Source organism: Cupressus sempervirens, chromosome 7, assembly GCF_028749045.1.
Source record: "Cupressus sempervirens isolate cs-2001-9-10 chromosome 7, ASM2874904v1, whole genome shotgun sequence".
Lineage (NCBI taxonomy): Eukaryota > Viridiplantae > Streptophyta > Pinopsida > Cupressales > Cupressaceae > Cupressus > Cupressus sempervirens.
The window spans coordinates 412676704-412690722 of NC_143124.1; positions in this window are offsets into that span (position 1 = coordinate 412676704).

A 14019-nucleotide genomic window follows, 5' to 3' on the forward strand; every position below is an offset into this window, starting at 1 on the left:
TACACTGTATCCCTTAGCTCATTCAACCTATCCATAATAAACAGCTCTGTGCTATTCCTAATGCTTCGAAAGTTAGAGAGGCTCTCTTTTCTCTGCCTGCTGACAAGGCTCCAGGCCCGGACGGTTTTCCCACTTTTTTCTTCCAAAGGTTCTGGCCGGTGATCATGGGAGAGGTTGTTCAGGCTGTCCAGGAATTCTTTGGAGCCAAATCTATTCTCAAGGAGCTAAACTCGACTTTTGTGGTTCTCATTCCTAAATCCCCTGGGGCGGACTCATTGGACAACTTTAGACCTATTAGTCTGTGCAACTCACTCTACAAGATCATCTCTAAAGTTCTCACTTTAAGAATGCTCAAGATCTTGCCCATGATAATCTCGCAGCATCAATCGGGTTTTGTTCCAGGGAGACAAATTTTGGATTCTGTCCAGATGGTGCACGAAGTCATCCACTCTCTTGAGGCATCCAAATGGGAAGGTATGTTTCTAAAACTGGATCTTTCTAAAGCTTATGACAGGGTGGACTGGTCTCTCCTTGGGAAGGTCCTCTTGACTTTTGGCTTTGATAGTAAAGTTTGCAAAATTATCTCTCAATTGGTGTCCACCTCCTCCTTGGCTGTTCTGGTTAATGGAGTCCCTTCTAATTTTTTCAAACCTTCCAGAGGCCTCAGACAAGGAGACCCCCTTTCGCCCATTTTGTTCATCATTTTAGCTGAATGCTTAGGAAGGATTATAGACTGTAGAAAGCATGAGGCTTGTATCAAAGGGATCCTTCCCTCCTCTAATTGCATTCCCTTCACTCATCAGCAATTTGTTGACGATACTATCTTGGGGGGGGGAAGCTTCTATCAAAGAGACCAGAGCCCTGAAGAAGATTCTTGATACTTACTCCAGTGGGACGGGTCAGCTGATTAATTGGAACAAAAGCTCGCTTTTTTTCATCAACACCTCTGAGGTTAGACAAAGAACAATCGCCAGGATTCTGGGTTGTGGGGTAGGCTCTTTCCCCTCTACCTATCTTGGTCTCCCTTTGGGATCCTCACCCCCGGAGTCTTTTTGGAATGGTATTTTGGAAAGATTCAATAGGAAGATGGCTGGTTGGAAAGGGGTCTCTCTTAGTCAAGCGAGGAAATGCCTCTTAGTCAAATCTTCTCTTCAAAATCTGCCAATCTACGCCCTGAGCCTCTTTGGAATTCCAGGAAAAATAGCTGAAAGAATGGAGAAAATCCAGAGAGACTTCCTTTGGAATGGTAATGAAGGGAAGAAAAGATACCCTCTTGTTGCCTGGGAGAAGGTTTTCCTCCCTAAGAGGTACGGAGGTCTGGGCATTAGAAAGATCACCCACCTCAATAAGGCTCTCCTAGCTAAACAAATATGGCAGATCTTCAGTAGCACCGGTGAATGGAGGGACACCCTGGTAAACAAGTACCTTAGAAGACCCACTCTTCTTTTCACCCTTTTTAATGAAGATATCCCAAAAGGATCGAACATTTGGAATGGGATCATGAAAGCCAGGGACCTGGCTAAGGCCAGGATATCATGGAAATTGGGAAATGGGAAGGACATCCAGTTCTAGTCGGATAGATGGCTTTCCCAAGATCCACTTATCAATAACCCTATTTTTGAGAGATGGATGCAAGCTTGTACTGATCAAATTGGTCCAAAGTTTATGATTATTGGAATGGCCAGGAATGGAGTGACCTATCCCTCATCTCTGAGGACTTGACTCCTATAATGCTTATGCTCAATTCCATGATTCCTATCAATTTGGGGGATGAGCTGGTCTGGAGGGATAATCCCAATGGAAGATACTCTATTGCCTCAGGCTATAATTCCCTTTGGAGCTTAAAAGAGAAGGCCCCTTGGGCGGAGGCTTGGATTTCGGGTCTCACTCCAAAGATCAACATTTTTTACTGGCTGGCTCTTCAGAACAAAATCCTTACTCATGACAATCTCATGAAGCGAGGACATGTTATGCCCAGTAGATGTTCCTTGTGTAAGAATCAGGCTGAGACCGAAAATCACATTTTCATCTTATGTGACTATGCCAGGGAGATGTGGAATGTCATCACACATGATAATGAAACCCTCTGGTGCAAACCGGATAATCTCATGGATTTTTTCCATCAATGGAAAGGTCTTTGTAAGATTGCTGGTCGGCAGGATCACTCGGACTGGATTTTACCCCATTTTTGCTGGGGAATTTGGAAGGAAAGGAATAATAGAATATTTAGAGACAGAGAGGAGCCGGCTATAATCCTTGGCAGGAAGGTCTCGAAGAATATAAAGGAAAATCTCCAAGTGCTGAAGGAGGAAGAAGAAGAAGAAGGGGATAGAAAGATAGCTAAAGAAAAAGACAGGAACCTCAAAAGGCAGGATGCTAGCTGGCTTCTCCCCCCAGATGGTTGGTCAAAAGCCAACTTTGATGGGGCTTCTAAGGGTAACCCAGGCCCTTCAAGTTGCAGTGGAATCATAAGAAATAGCTATGGGGAGGGAATAGCTGCCTTTGCTTCCCCGCTGGGAATCCAGACTATTCATCTGGCTGAAGCAAGAGCTGCGAGTAAGGTGGTCAAGTTGGCTTTTGAAGCCGGGATTACTAAACTCTGGCTTGAGGGGGACTCCAAAAACATTATTAATACCATTAATGGTATTTCCCCTCCCTCATGGACGATTGCGAATATAATTGCTGAGACTTGCGCCACTCTCACAAAGTTCGATAAGGTCCACGTCACTCATGTTTACAGAGAGGCAAACCCAGTCGCTGATTGGTTTGCTAATAAAGGGGTTAACGCCACCAATAATCTGACCTGGCATGCCGAAAAAGATTTTTCGGCGGAGGCAAAGTTGCTTATCGACCAAGATAAAATCTTGGGAAGGACGGCTCAAATTCAATGTGAGAACGGCCACTATGGGAATCTACAGAGAGGCGATGAACCCCCAACTCCTGGTGGACGACCTCGAGAAGCCTAGACTCAATGAGCTAATTAACCCGGCTATGGTGGCTATTTCTGATAATGCAAGAGAAACAGGCATGAATCTGTTGAACAATGCCTGCAATAGCATGATCGACAACTTCAGATCAATTAAATGGCTTTTCCATGAGCTTGAGGATGTCAGAGATAGGGTTTCCCAAATGGAAAAAATCAAGAGCAAGATAGGTGCAGAAAGCCAAGGCGACCGGAACAGCTGGGAGACTCTGATGGAGAGGAGAGTAAAAAATATTGAGAACTACAATCACAACCTGGCAAGTCAAATGATCTCCCTCCTCGTTTTGATCAACGACAACATCCTCTCTCTCTTAGAAAATCTCAAAGATAGGAACCAGATGGAGGAAGATGATAAACAGAACAGAGACAAAGATAGGCTGGATGTGGATAAAGCCAAGGATAGCACTATGGAGCAAGATTTGACGAACGCCCAGGATCATAAGGCAGAAGAGCAACAAGAGTGCGCCGAAGCTGCCAGACCATGCTCGAGATGGAGAAGTAGTCTGCTAGGTTGGGTCTCTGTCCTTTGGTTTTTGTTTCTCCTGGCTTTGGCTTTTTGTCTGGTCTCTATTTTTCTGGTTGGTTCTCTGGCCTTTTTAGTGGGCAGTTGTTTCGGGCTGGGCCTTTGGGCTTATTTTCAGCCGTAAGGCTTATGTTTTGGCTGGGCTTTTTTTCGCTTATTTTCAGCCTTTCTTGTTGTTAAACTTATGGGTTTCAGGACCCCTTAAAACCTGTTTACCTTATCAAAAACAATAAAATGACCTGAATGAGATGCAACTAAATTTTTTAATTATAGATCTCTTCTCTGCTTCAAGCTAGATCCTTCTTGATCGAATATATCTTTTCTACTCCTCAAGGATATATGACCATCCTTCAAATTCACTCGCACTTTCCTCTTCAAACAATCAATACACTTGCATACTCACTGATTTACTTTAAAATTCTTAACTTGACCTTTCATTTATACCATTTAGATTATCAAGTTGGCTCATTTATAACTTACAATCACCAATAATCATTACCTCATTCACCTGGAATCAATACTTGAAATAATTAAACTTTATTTCTCAAATTAGCGAAATCCTTCATTGGCCAACCTTGCTTGGTAAACACTACAATCCTACAAAAAATCCTTTGGAGACAGAGTGAACTTGGTAAGCACTAACTTTCCTTTGTTAACTATGAGAGCTTAGTTAACACTACTTTTTGTCACAATTTCCTTCAACACTTGAGTGTGGTTAGTAGACACTATCTACACGAAGAAATTTCCAAGAATTCTTAGTAGACCTAGAGAATTTCCTTGTTGACCAACTGAGCTCGGTAAGCACTACCTACCAACTAATATGAAATTTGTGTAATATCAAAGACAACACACAATTAGACAATTTTATTCAACACCCCTTTCATACAACCATGTGTAGATTGGTAAGAAATGGGAATTCGATTGTGATAAGGGGATTCCTAGAATATTTTATATATTAAGGGGGTCAGTAGCTAACTTATATTAAATTGAACTTATGAAATTATAACTTTGTGAGAGAATTTAACATTTAAGGAATGTATCAAAGGAGGTACATGTAGTTACTTTGTTAGTGTTTTCAAAATTTAATGATGGTAAGGAGTGACATGATTTCTTAGGGCATTGGAGTTTGAGATTAATAAAGGTCTAGGATGGATTGCCATTTTTTACTCCTTAGTATTAATAATGTTGAATAAAGTAGATGTTAAAGAGGTACATTTAGTAATAGGTGAATGTTAGTAGGATAGTTAGTGATAATCAATTAGTAATTAAGATAGTATAATAATATAATTTTATTTGAATTTTGTAAATTAGTAAGAATTTGTGTATTAGAGTAAATAAATAAATTAATGAATTATTGTAAGTTGAAATGATTACCATGTTAGTAAAAGTGGAGAGTGGGGGTTATAAATAAGAATCCTTTGTTAGTGATACTATTTTTATAGTGGTAATGAATATAAATAATTTGGTTGGTAGATAATGAGAGGTGATATAGTCAATAGTTAGTATGGTATTAATGAATTTTGTGAGTGGGATGGTATAATAAAAAGTTTAAATAGTAGTTAGAATGATAATTTAATTCACACTAGTGTGTAGGAAGCGAGGAGTATTAGCATCCATTTATTAATTAGTAATTTATAAAATTTTAGATTCAAAAATTAAAAAAAGTAGCTATTGAAATTAGATATATAGGCTTAAATGTTTTATTGTTAGCTTTACTAATGTCATGCATTTCAACATTCATAATACTTAAAATACACACCATGTAATATATATAACATGAGATGAGGAGCAATTAATATACGAAAATAGACATGATATATAAAATGAAGAAATGAAGGCAATTATGTATATCCATTTGGGTATTTAGTTAAGCAGTGTCATGAGTCATGACTCAAATTACATGTAGATGTTGTGAGTATAGTATATAGTATAAATAAAAAATAAAAACTAAAAAAATATTGTTGTATTTTTGCCCTAAAATTTTGGGCATGACATGAATTACTTGGTCAACACTACAAATTGAATGCTAAGCTCGGTAGCATCTGTAGAGCTCAGTAGCAATGTAACCAATTTGAGTAAGTGTTGATTCATTGATAGAAAAGTTGACATTAACATCAACACTTATATGTAATTTCAACATATTTTTTCTCTTCAATATTTTCTACATTATCTAGTAGCCTAGTTAATCCAATGGTCTCAAATTCTTGATCCTTTCTTATCAAGTTAATACTTTCTTTAAGTTCTTTATTTTTCTTAAGTAATTCTTCATTCTTTTCCCATAACCATCTTATTGTAGCATCTAATTCCTTTTAGTTAACCTTCCTTTGGATAGTTTGACCAAGTTATCCAAACTCATATGTAGTTTTCTAGTCAATTCCTTTCTTTTTGCAAAAGAGACTTTATATTTTTCTTTTAGTTTGAAGATTTATTCGTTTGCATCCTAAAGGTCTTCCTCCAACTCTCTCCGATATTTGTAGCTAGAAAATTTCCCTAACTTACTCAAGTTTCTAAAATTTTCATTGAGAACTAGAAGCTCTGATACTTATTGTGGGCAGGGGGGGTGGATGAATTAGTTATACATCTTTAGATCTTAACATCCATTAGCTCAATCTTGATAATAAACTATCAGTAACATAAACTAGCAATGTACTATCCTAAATATAATAAACTTGTAGAATAAAAACATTAACAATAAATCATCACAACTAACATCCACACAAGTTTGAAACTAGGATTTAACATGGAAACCCAATTTGGGAGATACCACTAGTAACATGTCACCAATCTTTCACTCTTATGAAGTCATCTCTATTAGGTACCAACCTCGTTAAGGTTACATAACACACTTATTGGATTTAATCACCCTACTAGGAGTGACCTTGTTGTAGGACTTTAGGACATTCCATTATAATGCCACCTTCATTAAAGGATTTACATATGACTCTTAGGTCAACCTTGATTAAATGATTTCAAATTGATACAATGGTTAGAAAGTAACAAAAGGTTTGAGTTAGAAAACAAAACTCACTTTTCTAATAAAAATCTCATTTTAGCTCAAATTTTGATCTAATGACTAGCTTTCATTGTCATCTTAGTCTCTTATAAACTTTTCAACTCTTCAAGCAATTACTCTTCTCCTATTCTCAACTCTTCTAAGCCTTACACTTTAATTTTTCCAATCAATAGCACCAATAGTTACACCAACCATTTTTGGTTAGTCCTTGTACTTGCTTTAGTAGGTAATTTTGATCTTTTTCCACTTAAACACCTACATAGCTCTTAGGGTTAGGTAAAATTCATTGAATCCTTACAACATTTGATCTCTTCTTTTCTATTCTAGAAATAGCTCCAAATGTCTTTGTGAATACTTGCATAGAAATGTGAAAATACACTTTCCCTTGATTTAAATATTCTAGGTCATTCATCATTATCTTCAAAACACTTTACATGTTCCAATATTTCAATGTTGTCAGCTAGAAATTATGATTTCTCATAAGGTATCAAAATGTTGTCCTTTCGCCAACACTATGTTGTGATAGTTGTTCATCACTGGATTACTTGATAAATATCAACTTTTTTTTTCAACACATATACTGTCACTTAGTGAATATTAATTGTTGATCAACATTATTTCTTCTTGGCTTGTACTAACACTCGGTCAATAGTACCATCACTTGACATAAACTTCAAGTTCCTTAATCTTATGCTTTGTTTCTCAGTCAAGCCTATATATTTGGTCAGTCTTTGATAACTACTTCAAGGCTTCAGTATAACTATATTTTTTACTTGTAATATAATTTAGAAAATCACTTTATCTTGTCAAAGTCTAACTAATCAAATTTCCATTGTAGTTTCTTCTCATAACTCAACATTTCCTCTAGGTTCTTTTGTAATGACCAACTTCTCAAATCATCTTCATGAATCATCTAGATATGACAAAAATTAGATAGAAAACTATCTCACCAATAAGGTTTGACAACATAAAAATTGTTCCAAATGTAGTTTCCAACATTGAGAAGTATAGAGAGGGAGAGGGGGGTTGAATCAATACTTTAATTTTTCTTTTCTTTTAACCGATAATATTCCTTAAGAATTCAACTAATAACATGTTGATTCTTTAGTATATTGGTAGTAAAAAAGTTCTAGAAATCAAACACAATAAACATTCACACAGTAAAAATTGAAAACATAACACACTGATAATGGTATCGTAAAAACCCCTTGATTAGAAGGAAAACCTTTGATGGGGATGGTACCCACAACTTAGCTCTATAGTAATAAGGTGTGCAATTAAGATCTCCAATAATATCATCTTCAAAATGACCACACTTCGTCAAAAGTGCATAATACATTACTAAGAGTATAAAGGATCATATTAAAGACTACTCTTTTAAGCGATTTATTTCCTGTATTAAAGTGTTCACCTGATTAAAGGTTTTACATTAAGAGTTCATATAGAACTTCAAAATTTCTCTAAAAGGCTACCTTGTTAAAGGATTTCATAATCTTGGTGATCAACTAATTATGTACAAACAACAAGACATTGACTTGTACTTTCCTTCCCTCTACTTGATATGTTAGTTTCATCAACTCATTGTTCCTCCTCTGATAACTCATTGTTCCTTATCCAATAACTCTTCTCTACTAACTACTTACAACAATACTATATCCCTTTATTCTACTCTCTCTCCTCTTCTCTCATCTTTCTCTCTTTTCACCCATTTTTACTTGATAAAATAATTAGGGTTTTTCCTTTTTCCAATTCAAGAATCTTCCACACACTTTGCTTAATTCCTTTCTCACCTTTAGCTTCACTGATACACTATATCTTAATATTTTATTTTAATTGATATTATCTATTACTCTAATAGCACTCTCCTTATACATAGTAATATAAAGTTTGACCAATAATGATAATATTAGTAAATCATGTCAATAAGAGTATATATCTAATTTTTTTCTTAATAACACCAGGGACTTGAATATTATACTTTTTGGAGGACTAATAAGATGTTAGGCTAGGGTGGATCTGATGAGGCTAATTCATGACCTACATGGGTTCCTTATCTTTTGTGACATCTTAAGTACTTTTTATGTTTATTTCCTAAAGACTTTGTAAATTATCTCATGTATATCCATGCACTTATTGTGGTTTGATACTTTAAGAACCCAAGACTATAATGTTGAAGATAGAACTTATGACTATACTAAAACATAAATTAGTGCTATATGTATAAATTGATTTTCTATTTTTTGTCCTACATGTGCATTAGTTCAATACTATGGTAAAATTTTTCTATGGGTTAATGGTATGGATATATGTTTTAACACTTGGCATATGCTACTAACCTTTTATAGGAATAAGTAAAGTGGATTAATGCAGCACCATCAAGCATGGGGTTCATAGATTCAAGTAATAACTACATAAAGAAAGGTAGTTAACTAACCATCATTATCTTGTAATCTAGTTGATATAGTAACTGACTACCTGTACATGATTCTAGTGTGATGATGTTTTATATTTCTGGAAGACTATTTTGATCTATGAGGAAATATTTCATTTTTTTTATAAATCATTAAAGTCTTTTTCCAAATCCTTGTTATTGAAGGGGTCATAGATTTAGGGGCTTTTTTTCTTTAGTCTTATATAACTAAGTTTTTTGAGTAGTGAAGAAGTTAGTTGTAATCTAAATGACAATAGCGATGCAAAAATTTACATTTCAATTTGTACTCATGATGTTTTGAGAATGTATAAAATGAAAGTGTCAATTTTCACTCTATAATATTTAGCTTTATACAAATCACTCATTTAATGGGGCCTACTTGGTAATTGAATTTTGTTAGTAGCTAGAATTTTTTTTTGCTTTTTCTAGAGGTAGTTTAATACTATGTTATTCATGTGTCCATGTAGTAGTAGAAATGGTGGTTGATCCTACAACATAAGAAGACAGAGTAGGATCTTGTCTACAATTTAATTTCTTTTAGTAGAGTAACTTTTTTCCTTTCCAAGTTTAGCATTTAAGTTGTGAGTATTTTATTTCTATGGCTTAGTGATGACAATTAAGTTGGTTTAGATAATATACTTTATAGATGCTATTTCAAGTTAACATTCTGAGTTGATATAGTAAATGAGTCTAATAAGTCATTTGGTTTCTTATTTAGGATATCTAATCTATAATTCATGCGTAAGACACTTTGGTTTCCAAACTGATTAATTGGCCAATTTGATGGAAATGTAGATTTTTTTAAGTGATGAATTATTGGGGATCTTTGGTTGGTTGGTTAATTATCTTTCATTCCAATATCTTATATGATTCTGTGTATGTATTTATGTTGTAATTTAAAAAATAAATATGTTAGTCTATATTTATCATTGTTTCTAATTATCTCTAGTTGGGGCACTGTTACTCCAAAATAGATCTATCATCTCCTAAAAAGCTAAGTCAATTAGAATACTTCCACTCATCAAAGGATTAATTACTAACCAAATCCTTCAAAATAAATTTCTTCAATATTTGTAAGCAAGGACATCTTAATATAAGAAATAATGGGAACTAAAAATACACTAAACACTTGCATGCAAGCAACATACAATTCACAAACCAAGCCTTGATACAAATTGAAGGAAATCGAGAGAATCCCATTAATATTTCCAAGATCAATATGTAGATCTAGTAACCAATTATATCTTCAAATGGTACTAATAAAAAAATATAAGTACATACTACAAGGCCATAGAAGCATCAAGAAACATATTTTATTTCCAATAATTAAAAATTTAAAGAAAAGTGACTTTGCTTTACAAATATTTAACAAATTTCAATAGCATTAATAATATTCTATAATCATAAAACTAGAAGAATGGGACATGACAAAAAACACAAATATATTTAGGGAAAATCTTTCTACGAAAAAAATGCCACGCTCCAAAACATCAAACTAATATTTTATTTAGGAAAGAATTACAATATATTTCATCATTTACAAGAATATTTACATCATTCTCCATCCTAAAGAAAATATGGTAGCATAAACATGTTTAATGAAGCTCTCTTCTCACTCTCACATCTATTAAAAAATGCATTGTATTTATAGAGTTTTTTTGCAAAAGAAAACTATTTCTAAAGTGCCTACATTCAATGTATTCAAAACCTATTAGGACCATCTTTTGTGTAAAACTCTTGCATAAAAATAAATGCAAGAATAAACCCAAGATAATATGCCAAAAAGATAAAATTTCCACTAATTTTTTTATCCAAGTCCATCCTTGTAGAATATTTTGCCTCTTTTAACATCTTTCCAATAATGCTTAAATAATTAAGTAATAAAATATCCTAAGGTTGAGTCACCTTATTGCTACATAGGATGGTCAATTGTGATATAATTTGTTCAACCTAGGAGATCATAGAGGAGGAGTACTGCACCATTTAGAAGGGTGGTTGGACCTCTCAAGGACTTAATATCATTCTTTCCATTCCTTTAAAAAACTAAAAATTAACTTGACCTCTAGATTTTATTACTAGGATGGTCAAATTTGATATAATTTATCCCACCAAGGACATTATAAAGGGGAAAAATTAAACAATTGATAAGGGTGGTTAGAGATCTCTTGGTCTTTATGTGCTACTCTCCACTCTAAGAAAAGCTTCAAAGATCTAAGTTTTCTCAATAGGATGGTCAAATATATGTGCAATAGTAACATGATGAAAGATAAAAGTATTTTGATCGAAAACCTTAAACTACCAGCTATTGAGATCACATGGAAATATTCATATACTCTCTATGTAGGAATTAAACATGGGTTGAAGATGCTAATTCTACACTTGTGCATCACATATAGAGAAGATTAAAAAAAATTGTACTAAACACTACAAAAAAACTAGGACTTAAGTTTAACTATTATGTGTGATGAACCCAAAAAATAGGAAGCTAACAAGACAAATGAAATGAGTAATGTGATAACTAGAGAGGAATAAATTCCTTTCAACAACACAAAACATAAGCTATCTAGAGTGCATAAAACATGTATACCACCCAAATTATTCGAATTTCAATATGAGTAACAATAGAGGTGAGTGGTTGATATAGATGAAAAAGTTAGCAAAGAGAAACATAAACAAAAAAGTGTGTGTAGAGAGAGAGAGAGAGTTTAGTTGTAAGAGATAGAGAGAATTGAAGTAAAAATGCAGATAAAAGTGAACATAAAAAGAATTGGGATGTTAAAGAGATTTATTGCATTGCAAAAATTAAAAAATTAAATGCCTTAATGATCACCTCCATTCATGATATTTGGGTGAAAATTTGTTAGAATGTTTAGAATAACTCTCAAGTTCCATAAATACCAATTGAAAAAGCTAAAAATTAAATATTATCTATTCTACTAATCATGTTGTAACTCGATCTCTACTGTAATCTAAATAAAAATATTAACTATTACTTCATTGTCCTAATATAAAAGACATGCTAAATATAAATATTTTAAATGTACAACACCATAAAAACATTCAACACAAGTTTTACACTAGGATTTAACATGGAAATCCAATTTGAGAAAAATCACCAGCAACATGTCACCACTTTTGCACTCATCTGAAGTGAGCCCTATTAGGATCCAACCCTGTTAAAAGTTACAATACACATTGTTAAATGTGAATTGGTTAAAATATTTAATCACCTCGTTAGCAGTGGCCTTGTCAAAGGAACATTTCATTAGAATGTCACCTTGTTAAAGCATTTACATAGACTATCAAGTCCTTAATGACTATTAGATTGATCTTTGATTAAAAGGATTTTAGTAAAAACTATTTACAATGATTAGAAAGAAAACAATAGGGTTTTGATTTACATGATTGCAAATCACTTTTGTAGTTTCAGATCGTTGTTCAGTTCATGTATTAATTCCTTGATAAGCTAAGCTTTTCTGCTCAGTACTTGATTTTCTTGGAAAACTCTTCAATAATTCACCATTCTCTTCATAGAAAATTTAAACCTTCTGCTTAGATTTTCTTTTCAACCTTAGTAGCTCTATTCCATCTTATTGGAAGCACACACAAATTCTCTACTCTATTCTCTTCTTTACATATCACATTCACACTTTGTTCAAGTTCATCTTTTTCCCTTCTTAAATAGGTAATTATGGTCCTTTTCCATTTTTCACAATCGCCATAGAAGGTGTGTGCCCCAAGATGTTGTATAATTTAGTAAAAACCACACAAGAAAAATCCAAAACAATTAATAACCTAATTAGGTTGGTTGAAATTTCAAAAAGTGGCTAGGCATGGTTACCAAGCGTAGCCAAAATACATTTAAAAAAACCAATTGAGTTTCAAGGATGAAAATCCTCTTCAAAACCTAGTCAGGTTTCAAGGATGAAAATCTCTTCAAAACCCAATCGGGTTATTCAAAACCCAACCATCTTATTGAAAATGTGATTGGGTTTTGAAGAAATAAAAATAGGCTTTACTCTAGAAGCCATAACTTTCGCATCTAGAGTCTAATTGACTAGAGTCAAAATGAATTGGAAAGATATTAAAAATATCTACAACATGATGTAGATAAATAAATCCTATGTCATCAAAATTTTATTTTCCATCAATTTTAATTAAGTATAGTCTAAAATAGGTAGTTGTTGATTTCCAAATGCATAATCAATAGGTAAACACAAATGCTAAAATCTCTCTCTCTCTCTCTCTCTCTCTCTCTCTCTCTCTCTCTCAAAAACGCATTCACACATAGTGAATAACTAAATAATTCCTAATATATCTCCATTACTAACTCCTAACCCCCCCTCTCTCTCCATTTTATTTCCTAATCTCTCTCTCAGTCACTTTACCTATATCTCTTTCACTCTTTCTTACCATATCCGCCCTCTCTCTCTAACCCCTTACCCATCTCTCTCTGACCCCTAATCTCTAACCCCCCCCCCCCCCCCCCCCCCCCGCTCTCTCTCTCCTTGACCTCAAATATTTGAAACGGGAAGTTCATGTAGAGATAGAGAGAGGGGGTTTAGGGATTAGGCATGAGAGGGAGATGGGTAAGGGGTTAGAGAGAGAGCAAGAGATATTAGAAGTTAGTCAGAGAGATATCTTAGGAGTTATTTTGTTAGTTAGTGACTATTTGTATTTTTGTTTGAGAGAGAGAGAGAATTGAAAATATGTTAGCATTCATGTTTACCTATTGATTACATATCTAGGAAATAAAGACTACCTAATTTAGATAATGCTTGATTTGAATTGATGGAAAATACAATTTTGATGACATAGGATTGATTTATCTACATCAAGCTATAGAGCTCTTCAATATCTTTCTAACACATTTTGAAATGAGTCAATGAAACTTTGTATGTGAAAGTTATGGCTTCCAGAGAAAATCCTATTTTAATTTCTCCAAATCTTGATCAAGTTTTGAATGTGCTTTTTCATTTTCATAACTCACATTGAGTTATTTAAATCCTAGAAACCCAATTGGGTTATGGCTTGGTGATAGCATAGGGAAACAACCCAAATGCTTGGGA